The following is a 19,169-nucleotide window of genomic DNA, read 5'->3' as shown; positions in this document are numbered from 1 at the left end:
GCTTAACCTCATTTTGCAAGGATTTATGGCGTTTTATGGACATGCATTAGACATTGTAGGATTCAAAGCCGTGACCTATAATTTTCACAGTGCTCTCTCTAGCCATTAGGCCATCTTGCCCTCTCTGGAACAGTTGAGGCAATGCAGATGGCCAGCCAGTGCGTCAGCAGTGTTGTCAAAACAAATATCGGCAGAACCATTATTCACCTCCTATTAACAAAAAACACGTCTATTGACTGAAGCTACTCATCTGCTGGGACAAAAGGGAAGAATGATGGCTCATCCGTACTGGCAGTGGAATAGTCACATTCTTAGGACAGTGACTGTGCTATAAGGAAATTCTTGGCTTTGAGAGAGGGCGGTGTTCCCTGTTACTTGCAGGATTTGCAGCACATGGTTTCTCATTGGCTATGCAGTAAACCAGCATATTGATTAATTTGAGTGATTTCAGAGGAGAATGTAACCAACCGCTGTAGAAAATGCTGTAATTGGATTTCTGCACCCAGGATTATGTGGAGCTCCTCTCAGGAATGCATATGGAAGCCACAACTCTTTGCTGATAGCGAGCCAACATTGTTCCGTGGATTGCCCAGCAACCTCGCATCGGCAAGTACATTCACATATCAGTAGACATTCTGAAAAGCGTTGGATCGTACTTGTTCGCCTCGTGCTTACATGCAATTAAATATGTATGCATATTATCTCGTGTAAAGAAGAGTCCCACATGTATTTTCAAGGTCTGCTCCCAAACCGGAATCGCACGTGCACCTGCCCCGCCACCTGCACCTGCACCTACAGTATGACCAATCAGTTCTGCAAGTTGACCTGGCTCTGCAACATCAGCAGCCCAAACTGAAATGACAAATATTATAATAACTAGGGCTATAGTCAACTACAGAAAATCTTGGTCGACTGAAGTCGCACATAATCTTCAACTAATCGATTGACACAGACACACCTCTGCAGATGTGAAAATAACGTGCACATTTTTTTTCCCACGACCAGTCTGCAGTTACACCTCCAAAACACTAGTCAGCGGTGGACGACTGTGTTAAGTGCTGTAAAACCTTATTTATATAGTTGATTCAAAACACACATTAAATATGGCTTAATAGAGACAATTTCAAACACAAGTACGCAAATTGGCTTCACTATTTTATCGCAGAACTGACAGACAAACTATTTATCTGGATACATTTCCCCCACCAATACAACATGCTAACATTATTAGCACAAGTCTATGGCATTTTACATTGCATAAACTAGCCTAGCATCCAGCGATCTTTTCTGTTCTCATATAAAACCAGGGACAACAGCAACACTTAACAAAGGTAACAGCACATAGTTTGGCTCCGTTACAACTCACAAGATTCACTGACAAAACAACTGTCTTATACTAAACACATTTTCCAAACAAATACAACATGCTACTGTTATTAGCGCCAGCCTATGGCATTTTACATGGTATACATTAGCCTAGCGACGAGCGGAGATTTCCTCTGTTCATATGAAGCCAGGATAAATCACACACGACTTAAAATGCTATTTTAGTGGAGGCTCAACTGTCTCCACAATTTATTGTTTCTTATCTGTGAAATACAAGTCAATACAAGCTTCGTTTCCACTGAGGGAAACGGTGTCAGCTTACAGAAACAGACAGGAGGTCTGCATGAGGGTGGGCGAGTTCAACTTTCTGTCAACAATGTGGGTGTTTTGAAAACACCCCCAGTGTCATTTTCACAGGTCACTTTGCCTGTCCCCCCGCCGCAGGAAATAGAGTGCCGAAGTCACGCCCCTTCCGGTGAAGCTCATGGGACCTTAGATCGGTAAAAATATGAATGGCAGTGAATGAAAAGAGAAATATTATGTTTTGGTCTCGTTTGAGTTGTGACATGAAATCCAAGTATTTCGTTAATGAATTTAAAACATAAATTTTGAGGTCAAGAAAGTCATACTTTGTGGTTAAACTGTCGAGATATAAGTGTTTGAAAAAAACATAATTAGAAAAACTACACAGGAGGCAGTCGCGTATGTGACGTCATAGCTTTCACTCGCTTCCTGCAGCTTGGAGTGACTGCAACCTGGCACAAAACACACAGACATCTTCAATCATAAATCGATTAATCATAAAACGGTGGAATTTCAGGCCAAGCTGCAGGAAGCTTATATCTCAACAGTTTTACCACAAAGTATGACTTTCTTGACCTTAAAATTTATGTTTTAAATTCATTAACAACATATTTAGATTTCAACTCGCAACTCAAACGGGAACAAAAGATAATATTGCTCTCCTCATTCACTGCCATTCATATTTTTTCCAATCTAAGGTCCCATGAGCTCTACCGAAAGGGGCGTGACGTCAGCACTCTATAATGGATTAAGCATGTTTAAAGTGATCATTGTGGGTCATTTCACACATGTGAACAGGATAGTATATTTTAAAACAAAGGTAATTCAGAAAAATAATTTAAATGAAAACTTGTGCTTATTTTTACTATACAGAGCAGCATAACTCCACAGTTAACATGTCTGTCAGTCACATGATTGAAGCACCCCTCTTTTTCCAGGTACTCAGAAATGAACCAGGAAATTAAATTAACACAAATTACAAGGTCACCTGCTGGGTACTGCAAACCCGATGCAGGACTCTGATCTGTAATCCAACTGAAATTAAGCAGTATTTTTTTTTTTGTCTTCTACAGCATAGATATCTGGTCTGTGAAGCAAATGCCAGAGGAAAATTTTGCTGCTCACAGTAGTCCCTTCTTTGTCTCCCAAGAAAAAAAATCTGCTTCTTCGTTGAAGATTACTAAATCCTGATCTGTTTCTCCTAACCCCCCTCAGAGAAATAAGGAACAAAATAATAAAGCAGCAGGAGTCCTTTTGCTGTGCTCATATCTGAGCTTTCTCAACTCTGAGAACAGATAAAATACAGAGCTGAGACTTGAATGTGATCACTCAGACAAAATTTCTGAAATTGTGCAGGCTCATTTATTAGCCGATCAAGTTTTCTTTCGGATCTCACTCTGATCTAAAGAGCCAATTATTTTAGACAAATAGAGGTTACTGCAGTGAGAGAAGAAAAAGAGCATTTTCAGATCCTAAATTAGGATTGGATTGAGACAAGAGGAGGCTATTTCTCAGGAGCTTAATTTAAGAAGTATGAGAAAATAATCTCATATTGGTGTTGTACTGAGCTCAGTTATGTCTCGGAGAAATAGGCTGGACAAAGGAGAGATACTACATGCTGTTAATCAGTGTAAATCATTCTGTATCCATTGGGGCTTTGCATGCATCCCTGGCCCCACTGCTGTCATGAATTTATTTTTATGCTGCTACTCATTATCAGGTCTAAAACTACCCTTCAATCCAAACACCATGCAACCACTGTTCTACCAGCCCAGCAGTGTGATGACAGAGTGGCACACTGTTGGCATACTGGTGCTGTATGTTGTAGGTGGCTCCAAGTTCGTGCATTGTCAGGCTAGTGCTAGTGTCATACCACATCACGACTGCTGGTTGCGTGTTAAGTTTTTCGCGGGCAGCCCGTGTACTGGTGAGCAGCTGATAGAAAGAAAACACTGTGTCAAATGCTGCGAGCTTATTATAGCTGATCGATATTGGCTCGCGAGCCATTTCTTTGCTGCTGACAGCTCAGAGCTCGCTATCTGGGTTGTGTCATGCCTCAGTCAGGTAATGGGGATGGAGGGAAAAAATGCACACACACACACACACACACACACACACACACACACACACACACACACACAGGAGGCTATAGTGGTAGATATGCACCCACGGAAAACGTGTAGGGATGTATATATGTGTTTGTGTATGTGAGTGCATGTGTGAGAGGGAGAGAGAAAAGGAGACGACCAAATGGGATAGATTGACAGATATAGCCTTGGGTGTGTGACAGCAGATAGAAGCCGATGAGTTGTTTTCACCTCTGAAGCCGTATTAGCACAATTCAAATTCAGTTCTCCCTCCGCGCACCTCTGCTGCACTTGTAGACAGGCATTCATCAAGAGTGTGAACATGGTTGTTGATATAACTGTCACCTAGGTCAACAGTCCCGGGAACTAATAGTATTCTATAAAAAGCAGCGTTATTATACTAACTAAAAGTTTCCAAAAATGTGTTTTCATGTGATGTTAGTTTTTTCTAAGCAAATAACATGGTGTCAAATGATTTTTGACATATCACATTAATGTACAGGATTGTTATTGATCTGAGAGCCTGGGGTTAAGGCTTGATTCCCTTTTCTCATATCACACTTGATTAAACAACACAGTGATATTGATACAACATACAGAATGCAATTTTCTACCCAGAATCACAACAATATTGCCCATCAATGTCAAGGAACAAATGGAAAACGTTGACCAGGGTAGTAAGTGATACTGATTGGGGCATTAGCGCACCGTTTGGAAATATGATCCAGGCAATTCAGGAGGAAAGTCCATTACCCATGAGGACAAAATATATGAAATATATTACTTTGGCAGGACAGATGAATGGCATCATTAGCTTTTATTTCAGATGTTCTTCTTGGAATTTCCCCGCAACATTCATCATCAACTTACATTACAATTGTAAATGCCCTCAACCTCTTAATATGTTCTAACGAGCGGCTGAATCGTCGGCACACCTCATGCATAACCTTCAGGAGAGCAATCCTTTCAAATTACGTTGCATTTGACAGTGAATTACTTAGGCAACAAATTTCCAGATGAATTTGGGGATAAGAGCGTGCATGAGCATTTAATAGCAGTGTGTTTCATACACATTTTAAATAATCCACACATTTACTGCCGTGTCTTCAGGGGCATTCAAACACATACGCATATCGCTGAGTATAATTCCTTTTAAATCACTCCTAACAACACAGTCAAGGGTCATCTAATTGCGTGTGTTATGTTATGTTCCCCGTGTCAGTGATTGCAGTATTGTGTCAGTGTGACAGTCAGTTACTACATTAGACATGCTTTATGGATATGTCATGAATAGATCAACAAGATTACTGTTTGCTCAGACTCTGCATGCCGTCGCCTTGCTTAGCCGTAGGTCACTGAATAGACCTCTGCACCAAACAAAGCAAAGCAATCAAGTTATGAAGCCTGTGATTTTGGAGTCGCCCTTAATTACCTGCTGGCTTTGCAGTCACTCCTAGTGAGGTAGTTTACTACAGTGGCTATCATCACCAAAGTGTGTAAACAGGTTTGCTGCTTTTATATAAGCCACCTCAGGTTTTCATGCATTTTACAGCTAAATTCCAAAGCATTTAAACTGAACCATATTTAACAACGCGGAACACGCCATCACTGGTAAGGCTGGTAAATTTCATACGGTCAGATGATGGAATCTCTCGTTGTTGGGCCTGGTGCATAAGTCTTGTTGAAAAGGTTTTTATGTCCTTCTTATAGGTCCTCATTGAAAGATTAAATTGCAGGCTCCACATCAGTAATAAATCTCAGCCAGGTGTGGGGTGGGACTGAGAGGAAGAGCCATCAATAAAAAGAAGGATGGTCATTCCTTGTCAGGCGGGAAGCAAGGGAATAAACAAGTTGTAGGAGAAACGGGGCTGCCCTTTCTAGCAAAAGTGGTTTATTGACTTGTATTTAAATGAGCGACCTTTTGTCTGCAAGTGTGTGAAACGGAGCATTGGAGCATGCCACTGCATGCCGCCGCATGCTCTGTGTTGCAGTGAAGGATGCTGAGACTTTTTTTCTTTTTATAGGTCCTAAGTGTGACTTTATCTAAATTGATTGGATTTGTCTTTAACCTTCAGTTCATGTGCTGTTATGGATATGATTTTTGCTTCCTGAGCTTAGTGGCTGCAGCGTTGGTGAGTTTTTATTTAATTTATTTTTTTTTAATGGAACAATTCCCATATCCCTCAATTTTTGCCAAGTGTATAATTTGTTTAGTCCTCTTTGAGAGGGATTTGCACAGTGCCTTGCTATCTTGTTCCCATGACTTGTGAAACAGTCTGTAAGGCTGTCGCGCTGATGGAATTTTGCCTGAGGTGATCAAGGGTGGCTCAACAGCATGGTATTTCATATAGCCACCGTTTTTAATTGTTTTTTCTTTAAAATTATTTCATTTATCTTGATTTTAATGCTTTATGAATAAGCTCTCTTTTCAAGCCATCATTGTTGCTTTTTAAGTGACAAAAATGACATAGTTTTGAAACAAATTAAAGATCCAGTGTGTAGGATTTAGGGGGATGTATCAGCAGAATTGGAATCATACAAGTACGTTTTCTTGTGTATAATTACCTTGTGTTTTCCTTACCCCAGAATGAGCCATTTGTATCTGTATAGGGAGCAGGTCCATATTTATGGAGATCGCCATTTTGCACTGCCATGTTTCTACAGTAGCCCAGAATGAACAAACCAAACACTGGCTCCAGATAGGCCCATTTGCATATTTGCGTTGGCCGTTGTAGTTGAACAGTCCCTCCAGGATCTCACGGCAAAAAAAACCCACTTGAATATGCAGCCAATTTTGTCAAAAATTGCGATGAAAATTCTGGCATTTTTATGTGATTTTTTTGGCGGGAAATTTTGGCAAATGACAAAAATTGCGGCTAATAACAAAAGGATAAAAAAATAAAAATAAAAAAATACTACCTCCAAAAGATTAAGTCATGTAATCACTTGCTATGATAATCATACTGAACATTACAAAAATAGCTGCAAATGTTTTTTATAGTTCTCTTCTTTAGTTTTATTTAATTAGTTTCAAAACATGGACTCCAATAATGTTGCAAAAAATCCTGAGTGAATATTGTAGCTCTCAAACCATACAATATGACTGTAAAACAACATGTAAGCTACATCTTCTATAAACATAACATTTTAATACATTCAACACATATTGTATGTATTTAAACAGTGCAAATTCTTATGTCAATACAGAGAGTTTCTCCTTACCGAATGACATTAGCGCATTTGATGACACGTCTGATGAAGTTTCAAATGACGACTTCCAGTTGGCTGGAAATATTGTGGACTTTCATTGCATTTGCGTTAATTATTGCAATCACAAGATCGCGATTTTCTGGAGGGACTGGTTAAAAGCCTATCTGTAAAGAGCAGCGTTGGAGTTATACTAATTTTTAACATGAAACTGCTTTATTCAGTGTTTTTACTAGTTTTAATCACCTGGTCTGTCTGTTTTGGAGGAGGAGACCTCTGCGGATCCTTTGGCTTGTGGTGAAAATCTCCTGAACATCTGGATATGAAGTTATCACATGCCAAATATTGTCAGAGAAATGCTGACTTGTAACATGAAACTGCTTCATTCAGTGTTTTTACTAGTTTAAATTACTGGGTCCATTTGTTTTGGAAAGGAGACCCCTGCGGAAAATTCGGCTCCCAGTAAAAAACTCCTGAACGTGTGGATCAAAAAGGTGAGCACACATTAGCTTATCAGGGAAAAGGGGTGAGCACACAATAGCATGTGGTGGGCAAGTTGCTTGTCTCCGAGATGCCAAACAGCATTTGAAATACATTGCTCAATATTGGTTTTTTTTACCAGTTTCAATCACCTAGTCCGTTTGATTTGGAGAGGAAGAGACCTCTGCAGATAATTTCTTCTGAACAATGAACACTGGAGGAATTCTTAACTGTTAAATACTTGTTCAGTGATAAATGCAAAACACAGAAGTGCAGTGAGGTGCAATAAAGGGTGCGTTGTTTTGGTTTTTTTTTTGTTTGTTTTTTTTTAGCTGAGACGCTTTGGTTGCGTCAGGTTGCCGTGATACATATCTGCGTAAATAAAAATGTTGGCACAAGGTAGAGTCCGTTGTTGTTGTTCTGCAATGTAACTTGGTCTTTGTGGTATTTGTTTCGCCTCTCTTCCGCTGTCAGTGGAAGGCTGTTTTAAAAGTGATAGTGACGAGCGGCTGCAGCGAACATTTTGCAACTCTCGGCAACCAGAAAAAGAACGGCAAGCCTCTCAGAGCCTTGTCATGCTGCTGGTGTTTTTACTGCATTTCCTTGCCAAGTGTAGAATCTTTCAGTCCCTATTCAGAGAGAGTTTTGCATATTGCATTGCTACCATGTTGCCATGGTTTGTATGAAGAGAAAACAAGGTTGTGCCCTGTGTTGCTCTCAGTGGGAGGTAACAAGGGAGTCTGTCTGACAGGCAAAGATAATGTTTTAGATGGACTGAGACTCTCGAGACCAGGTAGTGCTTTCAGTGGGTCCAATCCCTCATCAATGAGATTGCAAAAGATTAGACGTTACATAAGCCAAATTTCATCCCTTTCCTTTCTAGTGACTCACACACAATGTTGTCAATACAAAATTGTAGCATCTGGTCAGACAATCCCAGCATTGTTGCTGATGGCAAGCCTGAGAGATGGGTTGCTTTTGATTACACCTCCACCTCTGGTAAGTGGTCATTATATTTATCATGCACCAAAATGACAAGCGCAGTTCCTTTAAGTGGATTCTGAATTGCCACATTACTATAATTCTAGGGAAAATATGTCACACAGCAATTCATGACCATTATGTTCAAATGGAGAGTGCCATGATGCTAGAAATAAATGCTGAAAAATAGCTGCTGAACTCAGCGGCGAGTTTAATAGAGAGTGAGAGGAAGCAGCTCGGCTTGATATACAGCCACACTACTAATGGCAGATTTTTCTTGCAGATAATCACCGCTCAGCATAGGAAAGGCCTCAGCATTATCTAATTGTGAGCGCACAGGGTTGTTGCATTTACCCCCTTAAGCCTTCTGGGCTTTAATTGCTAATCTGCAATAATGTGGCTGTTGTCAACAGGCGATTGTAAGACGTTTCCCAACGTGGAGGCTTGTATTAAATGTGAAATGTTAGTGCTCAAAGTGATTTCTAATCAATATGTTCTCATGGGTCCTTTGTTTCTAAAGTGACAAAATAATTATTCGTATCTTCTTGAAACAGCAGACGAAGACTGACATAAAAATGATAATGGTTTGTTATTTGACTCTGTTTACTTATTGTTCATGGCATTGAAACTTGAGAATAACACAGCACTGTTTTCACACTGAAGAGCAGCCTTGCAATAAACTTGAACAGATAATACGTGCTGTAAAACCTTATTTTTTTTTAAAGATCCTCGGTAGGCTGCTTTTCATTATTTTTACTACCTGTCCATTGTGGTATTAATACCTCCAAATAAATCTGATTCTAAGTAGCTGGTTGCATTTTGCACAGAGGAATCTTAGTACCCCAGAGACTCTGAAAAATCAAGTAGCCACCTTTCTAAATAACTGCGGTTCATTTGCCCTTGAGCAAGGCCCTCGAGCAGTTGCCTCCTTATTAATGCATGCAGTAGGGACTAATAGTAGTGCTAAACACCATGCTGAATCTTGTCGTGACCTTATTTGCACCTCAGGGAGCAAAGAGGATAATTAAGTAAGTAGTGTAAGTTGCAGCTCGCAGCTGCAACTGAAGGTTCTCTAAGACTCCCTTTATGTTTAGTGTCTGCCATCTCAACTTGCCCGACCATGAGGCAAGAATATATCAATTCTGGCATAAATATATGAAAATGTAGCATTATGTGTGTAAAGACAATATGAATATATTACTGCCACATGTTGTTTTTCACAGTTTTTGTTCTTAAATTAGGTCACATGCATTAAATGCCATGAAAGCTTGAGTCTAAATTCATTCCCTTTATTTTGTAGTCATACCCAACCGCCAAAACAAATGGAAATGCAGACATGGCATATTTTTCTATTTGTGTCGCAGAAGAAAAGAAATGCTGCTTTGCTTGCACTCATTAATCTGAAATAGACCGCAGCGTGTAAAGATGGATAATGTTTTTTAGAATGTCCTTCCCCACACAAGATTAATATTTAACTGTGCCTCATATGACTGCAACATAAGAAGGTGTGCAATACGGAAAATGGAGATAGTTTTGGTGCCTTGAGATATGTTTGAGTATATGTATGTAATAATCATAACTATCAAAAGTTAAAAAAATAATGAGTCAGACATGTTTGTTTTAAACTGTGTGGTCTTTAAACATGTTTTAGCTTAAATTATAAATGTTGACAACCAATGAATTATGCAATGAATACTTTTCCAGACTACCTTTTCTGTTACACATGTCACCCAGAGCTTTTTTCAGTATGCTGCTTAAAATTTAAACAACAAACCCCCCTAAGTAGTAACACTGGTACAGCCGAATGCAGGGGTGTAAAACTCATTTCAGTTCATCGTCCACATACAACCCAATTTGTTCTCAAGTGGGCCAAAGCATGACAACCTATAAATAACAGCACCCCCAAATTTTCACCTTTTTTTGAAAATGTTAACAGTTAATGAACAATACATTTACAAAATAGATGTTGAACATTCTGCGATATCTTAATAAAAAAAAGTACAATTTTACCAATAAGTATCTGTTTTTCTACATTTTGCCACTGTCATTACTTGTGCATTTTTTTAATGTATTTCCACTGTGTATGCTGGCAACACCACACCTCACTGATGTGGAAGCTATTGAGCAAACAGATGAAGTTATCCCTTGAGTTAGAAGTCATTTGCAAACTAAAATTTTGGCAGAGCTTTTGCACCAAGGCCCCGCCAATACTGTTTCAAAATAAGTCTGATACAGATTCTTTTACACTGAACCTGTTGATCAACAATATGTTAGACAGTGTTCAGTAACTTTAAATATAATCACATGAAGGATTATTTATTTATATACTTAATTATTTTTGGAGAACTGTGTCCTGGTCAAGGTAATTAGCCTCTGAAGCGGCATTCTAGATGAACTAACTGCTCACTGTTTAACTTGCTCCTGAAACCTGACACCTCTTAGCCTTTACATTTGCATTAGCATTAGTATTAGTGGGCCAGATTGGACCCTTCTGTGGGAAAGTTCTGGCCTGCTGGCCAATGCAAACCACTTAACCAGCCTTTAAGTAAATTAGACGCATACTGAAATTAGTCAGATGTATGGTGTTGGTATTGGTGTACTGAAATGCCAAACTGGGTTTGAGGTGATTTGCAAATTGTCACCATTACATGTCCCACAGAGAGCACTGACAAGCCTATTTTTTTCTTCTTTTTTTTTACTTCCTTGCCCTTAACAGCAATGGATAGGCAATTAGCTTTGCAGAACAAAATCGCCCTGAAAGTGGGTTTTACCCAACATAGATGCACATGTGGATGAAGATTCACTATATAGCATGAGAAGACACAACTACCCATGTGTACATACTCCATGGACATAATTATATGCATTCCTTCATACATACATACATATTACTCATATTTGGGTGGATCCACAAAGAGTTAACCTAATAATAATAAAAATAAGTTCTCTAACCAAGATAATCAAAAGTCTAGATTTTAGCTGGGAAATGCCCTGCTCAGTATTGTGGTCACAATTCTTATTGAACAAAAATTTTAATGCAACACTTTTGTTTTCACTCCCATTTTCTCACAAGTTTAAGTGAAAGGTCTAAGACTTTTTTATTGCACTCAATAGATGTATTTCACTTAAATTTTAGCCACAAATTGTGAACATGTTCGTGAGCACTTCTCCTTTTCCGAGATAATAGAGTCACGACAGGTGTGGCATATCAGGATCCTGATTAAACGGCATCATTACTACACAGGTGTGCCTTGGGATGGTCACATTAAAAGGCCACTCTAAAATGTGCAGTGTTATCACACAACACAGAGCCACAGATGTCCCAAGTTTTAAGGGAGCCTGCTGTTGGCATGCTGACTGCAGAAATGTCCACCAGAGCTGGGTCCATGTCATTGGTTCGACAGCCCATTGGTTCGACATCCCATTAGTCCGACCGTCCACGGTGCTGAGCGGCTCGCGGTGGGTGTATGGTGCACCACAACCGGCTTGAGGCAGAGCAGGCTCACGGCTTATGTGTTTGTCACTTTCTTTTTCATTTTAACCCACACCATGAGCTTTTCCTGACCCTAAGCAAGTGGTTTTTGTGCCTAAACCTAACCAGACCTTAACCACAGGGCATCATGATGATTACAGAACGGACTTCGGAACAATGAGTTGAATATGGTCGGAACAATGGGATGTCGGACCAATGGGCTGTGGTACCAATGGGCAGTTCCCCCAGAGCTGCTGCCTGTTAACTAAGTTTTTTCACTACCATAAGCTGCCTTCAACTGTTTTTTTTTTCCTGTGAATTTGGCAGTTCATCCAACCATCCTCACAACTGCACAAGTCAATTATGATGACAAACTTCAGTTCTGCAAACCATTTGTTGTATCAGCTATTCAAGTGGCTGGTCTCAGATGATCTTACAGGTGAAGATGCTGGATGTGGAGGTCTTGAGCTGGTGTGGCTACATGTGGCCTGTGATTGTGAGGCTGGTTGGATGTACTGCCAAATTCACTGAAACAGCATTGGAGAAAGCTTATTGTAGTGAAATGAACATTCAGTTCACAAGCAACAGCTCTGGTGGACATTCCTGCACGTCAATGACACGACTCCTAACAAATTTCAAAATTTGAGAGAAATACATCTACTGAGTGCATGAAAAAAGTCTTAGATCTTTAACTGTAAACTGTAAATAAAGAAATAGGAGCAAAAGCAAAAGTGTTGTCTTTGAATTTTTGTTCAGTAAAAATAAATACATAAATAAATTAAAGCAGCATTAGAGAATATGTATCAGATTGGTTAATTATGCTCTGGTAGGGCTTGCACTTTCATTGCCAGCTAAACTTTCATTACCACTTAAAACTGATTATATTTTATAATAGCTGGGGATGCATTTTCAGTGGATCATCTAATTAATCAATCAACTAATTGCTGCAGCTTTAGATACACCTTATGATCCTTCATATCTCCCCCAAAAATGCAGTACTGACTGGGCTATTAGGTACACACAAACTCTGTCTCAGAGAATTTGGTCATTTTGGAAGATGTAGGAGGAGGTAGTGTCTTGTTGAATATCACTGCAGTGGAACATGTTGTCAAAATTTGCCCACCACGGGTAATTAGAAGTTGGATAGCGCTGAGACGTCCAAAATGATGTGTTGCAAGCATAAAGAGAGTGCTCCGATGCTGATCTTGCTGTATTGTTTATGCAAGACTTTGTTATGCACAACTGCATAATGGTGAAATGGACTAGCATCAAGTAGCATCAGATAATTATTTTTGTGGTATGGTGATGGATCTCATAACTGAGACTGAAAACTTCCTGTGGTTGATTTAGGTTCAGTGCAGTCGAAGACTCAGGCGAGTGTGTTGTGACATTTTAATGTAAAAGAAAACAATTAGGCATTCACAAGGACAACTGAATGTTATCATGCTGTTTCCAAGCATCTGCTTTCACGACAAGCAACCACCAGCGCATTCAGGCAAAAGTCACCAGTAAATAGGCAAACTAGTTGATCCGTAACACTGGTACACTGACGCTCCACTCCATCGTCAATGTTTGTTCCCCTCCTCCCTTCCCACTCTATTGGTTGTCTTGTGTTCTCTATGCTGTCAGAACTGACAAAATTACTGCATCTTGTTAGTAATGTGAATTATGTTTTTTAATGGCCAGTGGTAATTAGTAGTGATCTGGCTGTTGTAATTAAAGTTTCCAGTGATGCATTTAATTCAGCACTTGAAATAGATTTTATCCCTGCTGACATGGTGAGATATCAAAAAAGGCACAGATTTTCAGTATGGCTTCCACAGCATTAGAAGAATTGCACATTTATGAATAATATTATTTCCTTTTGTTAGTTTAATTGCACTTTAAAGCAAAATAGAAGCTTGACGTAACACTCTATATTGATCCAGAGACCTCAGAGTTAAATAGTAGCTAACGAGGCCTTGAAGCCACAAATAACAGACCTGACATTTTTTAATTTCACATTTACACCCACTTGTTTTACTGCCACATTAACTCTGCTTCTATACTCTTGTGCTTTTAATATGAAAAGTACGACTGCTTCATTAACAAAATTCACAATCTCATTGTGAGTCAGTATATTGATATATGTAAATAAGATTTACGGGCCAAAAACAATCGCATAAAACAACCCTGCCACCTCACACACGCCACAAATATCATGCTTCAAAAAAATATAGAGTTAGTAGAGCTGTGCCAGATTTTGAGACTTGGTTTATTTCAAACCTGCCGTGCTGTTATCCTGTGTCGCTCTGTGTACAATGATGGAGCCAAAAACAGTGAGCAGTTTACTGATTGATGATTTCAATCATCAGTGCTTCGGGGGCAGCCCTAAGGATAGGTAATATATTAATACAAATACATAAATTAAATAGAAGCAAAATGCTGTTTAACTGTAGGTACAAAATTGCAGATCTGCGGTTCTCTGGAGGCTTAGATAACAGACTTGTTCATGTTTTAAGCCATCCTCAAAAGAATCCAGGCAGCCAAATGGCTAACAATCCACTCTTGGCTGGGATGTGGTTATGCATTAAAAAAAAAAAAACTGTAAGCAGAGCGCTTTATAACTAAAATAAAAAGGTTTATCTAATTTTCTCAGTGTATGTGGGCAGGAAGGCAGGGAGCGAGGAAAGCAAAAATCACACAAAGGCAGCACTGTGCACAGAGATTTTTAAGGGGAAGAGGCTCACTACATCATCTGAAAAAGCATGTTGTTACTGTAAATGCTCAGTTATGTCTCTAACTCGCACATCAGGCTAGAAGCTCGCATTAGTATGAACAGCTGATCATAAGATAGGTTTTACATAGTGATTCAGATGTTTACTGTCATATGCTGTGAAACCATCTTTACAAAAAAAAAAGATGGAATTATGGATACCATACCATACCATGACTTAGTGATACCAAAAATAACAAAAAAAAAAACAAAAACACATTGGGCCACAGGGGGAGCCACAGCGATCGATCGCATTTTAGCCATTTTTAAGCATTTTTCTGTTGTTATAGCACCACCCAGTTGCCAATTAGAGTTAAATTTCTCCAGTCACCTTGAGGCATCCTGTTCTAAATATCCACCAAGTTTAGTAAAAATCGATATGGCAGTTAGGCCTAGATAAGAAATGAGCTCTCTAGCGCCCCCATTTTGTCTGATGGGGTCAATAATAGAGGGGTCCTCTCAGATTATGTGTGGTCATATGCCTACAAAGTTGCGTGGTGATCGGTGAAACCCTTGAGATGTTACACCTTTATGTGATGAGCCACGCCCTCCGCAATATTCATTGCCTTATAGAAGCTCAGTTTTAGTAAGTTTTCCAACTTTTGCCAAGAAGGAACTTTAGATATTGGTCCCTAGATTATGTTCACTGAGTTTCATGCAGATCGGTCAAACTTCCTATGAAGAGATCGATTTGAAGTGTTTTTCAAAAAATTCAAAATGGTGGAAAATCTATATAACCGGAAGTTATGGGTTCTTGAGGCAAATTTGTTCCTCATGAGTAGAGGCATCTCTGTGCCAAGTTTCATGTCTCTACGACATACGGGGCATGAGATATGCCCATTCAAAGTTTGCAATTTCAGTCGGTTTCTATAGCGCCCCCCTTTGGCCAATTGATGTAATATTGCTTCATTCGCATCCTCCCATGACCCTCTACCACTGTGCCAAATTTCACATGGATTGACCAAGTCAGTGAGGAGAAAAACATGGAACAGAGACACACACACACACAGAGTTTTCGTCATTATATAGTAACATATATAATATCAAATTGATTCTTTGGACGACAATATGATATTTGCCGATATTACAAAGTCTACCTAGATTAATTGCGATTCAGGGGCCCCATGTTCAATATGAGACGATATCGTACCACAGTCCGTCACAGAAGAAGCTACCCCTCTCTTTAATGCTTTGGGCCAGTAAAGATAAAAACAACACATAAATATAAAGTGCAGTACAGTTTACTTTAAATTGACTCCACTAACACAAGTTAGCCTTCAGGGCTTTCTGCTAGACAGCCATTTCTGAAAGAAATGTTTTACTTTTAACCCAAACCATCATTTTCCCCTAAAATTTCAGGCCTATCTGGCTTAAAGCCCTAAAGCCAAAACGTGGACTAACAACAAGATCATTTAATATAAAGTTCAGCTCCATAATAACTGTCACTGTTCAGAGACATGCTATTGTTTTTTGCTAGTGACCTATTATTAGCTTCAGCATGTTTACATTACATAAATTAGCTTAGCGGCTAGCAGACTTTTTTTACTCTACTCATCGCTTAACAAATTGCATGTAACTTTTTTTTTTTTTATGTTACGCTTTTTTCTTAGTCACGGTTGGTTTAGGTCACTGCATCTCTGGACAGAACAATACGGTTGAATTTCAGTCTGCATGTATTTTTTTTTCAGCTGTACATTAGTAAAACAGAGCAGCTAATGCTGCTGTGAGAAGTAAGCAGAGTGAGACTCTTGTCCAAGCAGCTATGTCATGTCTTATCTTATAACTGCATTGTTAACCGTAAGTGCTACATCGTAGGGAACTGGACTTGCTTGCGTTTCTTGAAGACGTTTCGCCTCTCATGCAAGAAGCTTCTTCAGTTCTGACTGGTACGAAGTTGCAGGCTTACCATGACCTGGATGACTGAGATTCTTCATTGACATGCATTGTTGACATTTGCTTTTTCTGTTGACCTGTATTTCTTCGGAAATCCAAAATATTTCCAGACTGCTGATTTATTCCCGAGTAAAAACCATTATCCTTATTGTCTTCCTTTTGGCTGCTTGCCTGCTGCTGATTGACGGTGACAGTCTTTCAAAATAAAAGTGTATCCTAAAGATGATGATGTAGATCAATGTGTTTTTTATCTTGCATCAATGATATTGGATTGTTGATCACTGAATCAGTTTATCACTCCAGACTGATGGACTGTACACCCTTGGGGAGTATGTAAACATGTTTTGAGGTAGTTTTGCTGTTGTTAAATGCGGCCCCCGCTGACTTTAATTCATGAAGAATGTTTGCTTTCTTTGGATTCTCCATTCATCCGAGAGGCATGCAAGAAAGGTGAAGTTTTCTCAAGAAGTTCAAGGGAACACACATAGAGTAGCTCAAATGGTCATTTTGCAGGTAAGGTATTTTCTTAAAGCCTTTGGAAACACAGCTTGATATAGTAAAAATGCATATATTATATCAAAGTCGAGCGTCTCATTAATCATCCACAAAAGTCTGAGTGAAAATAACCATTAATAACTATTAGAAAACCTGGTTTAAACACAGCTCATTTTGCTGTTTAGACCACTTGCCAGGACAGAGTGGGCGTGGCAGATAACGCTCTGATTGGCAGCTCCCTCGTTTTGATTGACATCTCCCTGGATCAGCAATGGCTGCCACAAATTTAATCCAGCCCTATATGTTTGAGCCCTCTGATGATTCAGAGGACGAAGCAGTAGCTGAAAATGATTCCTTTCAGGTGGCCACTGAATGCTAAGTTTCAAAATGTTTTGTGATTCATATTAATGTTACTTCGTAGAATAGTTAGCATAACTTTTACATGCAATGTTACGGCCAGGCTCCACCGGCTGCAAACGTACAGCGTAGCATCGTGGCGTATTCATTTGGGCTCCACTGACTGCGTACGAAAGCGACACGTAGAGAAGCCAGCGGGGTTGTTTACTGTTTGCTGAGCCGAGAGGCTGCATGTAGGCTGCATGAAATGTTAAAGCATTTTCCACCTAAGTTATTACATATATTTGAGTTATCTACAAGTTTGTTATCTACTCGCTTTCAAATGTCCGCCACGGACACAGTGTCACGGATAAACAATAGAAGAGCTGCGTAAAATAGAGTTGTCGCGCCGCTCTCGTTGCCAGTGGAGCCGCTGTAATTGATTAACAGGAGGGCGAGCTGCTACAGGACTCGCGCTGCAGACGTGCCCGGTTGAGCCCGGCCGTTAGCTGAGATGAATGACAACGGGAGGCTAGCGCTTTGCCTTTCTTCACTGAGATACGTTTTCATTGAAGACATAAATCTGCTCCGTTTTTCTGATAATAGCCTTTTTCATTCAAACACATCCAGTCTTAATAGATTAAATATGTCTTTACTCTAACACACACACCGATCCTCAAAGTGGGAGAGACCGGTGCCGGCTGGCCATCTCTCTTGATTTAGCTGGAGCAGAAAGGTTTTGTTGCGCTGCCACTGGGGGGCGGGATGAGACAACTGACTGATGATTTATGATTGGTTTGGAATTTACTGCGTAATAAATCTGAGAGATAACCATGGCCAAATCAAACCCAATTTCAAGAATGTACAAAAACTTAAAAGACAGATATTTCGAATTTGGATGGAAACAGATTTCTAATTGTTTTACATGTTTAATATTATGTACATAAGACCCTAAATTACATAGTTAGAAGGCTATTGTGGATTTGGGTTTCCAGAGGCTTTAAAACACATTACGAGTTGAAGGATAAAGCACAACAGTGGCTCTGTGGTGTGGCCTGTACTAATTAACTGATAAATGAGAATAAAACCAAAGAATGAAAATCTCCATATGACTTTAATTTTAAGCAAACCAACCGTAACTGCGGAGGAAATCATTTATATCATAGGAAATAGCTTTGTTCATTTCAACTAAAAAAATATATAAAGGGATAAAATTGCAGAGTTCTTTCAAAACCCAGTCACTGACAGAAACTAAGGCTGACATCTTAGAAATAATACTCGTCGTAATTTTGGTAATTTCTTCTTCATTGCCCCTGAGGGTAAAGCTGCAGTAGCTTGAGCTTGACTATAGTCCCAATACTGTGCAGGTCACTGAATGGAAATCATGTTTACACTCTAGAGTGAATACATTACCACAATTAGGCATTGATGTATTATAGGACAAGCATTCATTGCACGAAGACTCATGGTCCATTAGAGTTCATTTATGTGCCTTGAAAACAAAACTGTTACCCTTGCAGGCCTCTGCGATAGTACTCGATAACTCCTTGGAAGACGTGTCACTAACACCCTGCTCCCCCAGTCCCCAGGCATTATCTGTTTAACGCTTATCCTGTTATAGCTACAATCATTTTGAAGCAAAAGCCTTTCCCTTAAGATTGTCCCGACAAAGGTCCGAGGATCTCATCTCCAAATGCTTTTCATATGGCAAAGAATCAGTCAATTATTTTGAAGCAGTGCAGCAGCCCAGGATTAAGTGACTTAAGAGTGCAGCAGACAGCAGCCTCCCTCCCTCCCTCCCTCCCTCCTTTTAGCCTCAGAGACTTCCACAAAC

The 19,169-nt window shown here is 39.6% G+C and overlaps 1 protein-coding gene across 1 annotated transcript in view; it reads right to left on the bottom strand.

Annotated features, from left to right (window-relative positions):
* LOC125882063 (cadherin-12-like) overlaps positions 1-19,169 on the bottom strand; it is a 146,623-nt gene that overhangs the window by 72,035 nt on the left and 55,419 nt on the right. The gene's annotated exons all lie outside the window — the stretch shown is intronic.

Source organism: Epinephelus fuscoguttatus, linkage group LG21 (genome assembly GCF_011397635.1).
Source record: "Epinephelus fuscoguttatus linkage group LG21, E.fuscoguttatus.final_Chr_v1".
NCBI classification, from domain to species: Eukaryota; Metazoa; Chordata; class Actinopteri; order Perciformes; family Serranidae; genus Epinephelus; species Epinephelus fuscoguttatus.
This window is presented reverse-complemented; position numbering and strand designations above follow the sequence as displayed.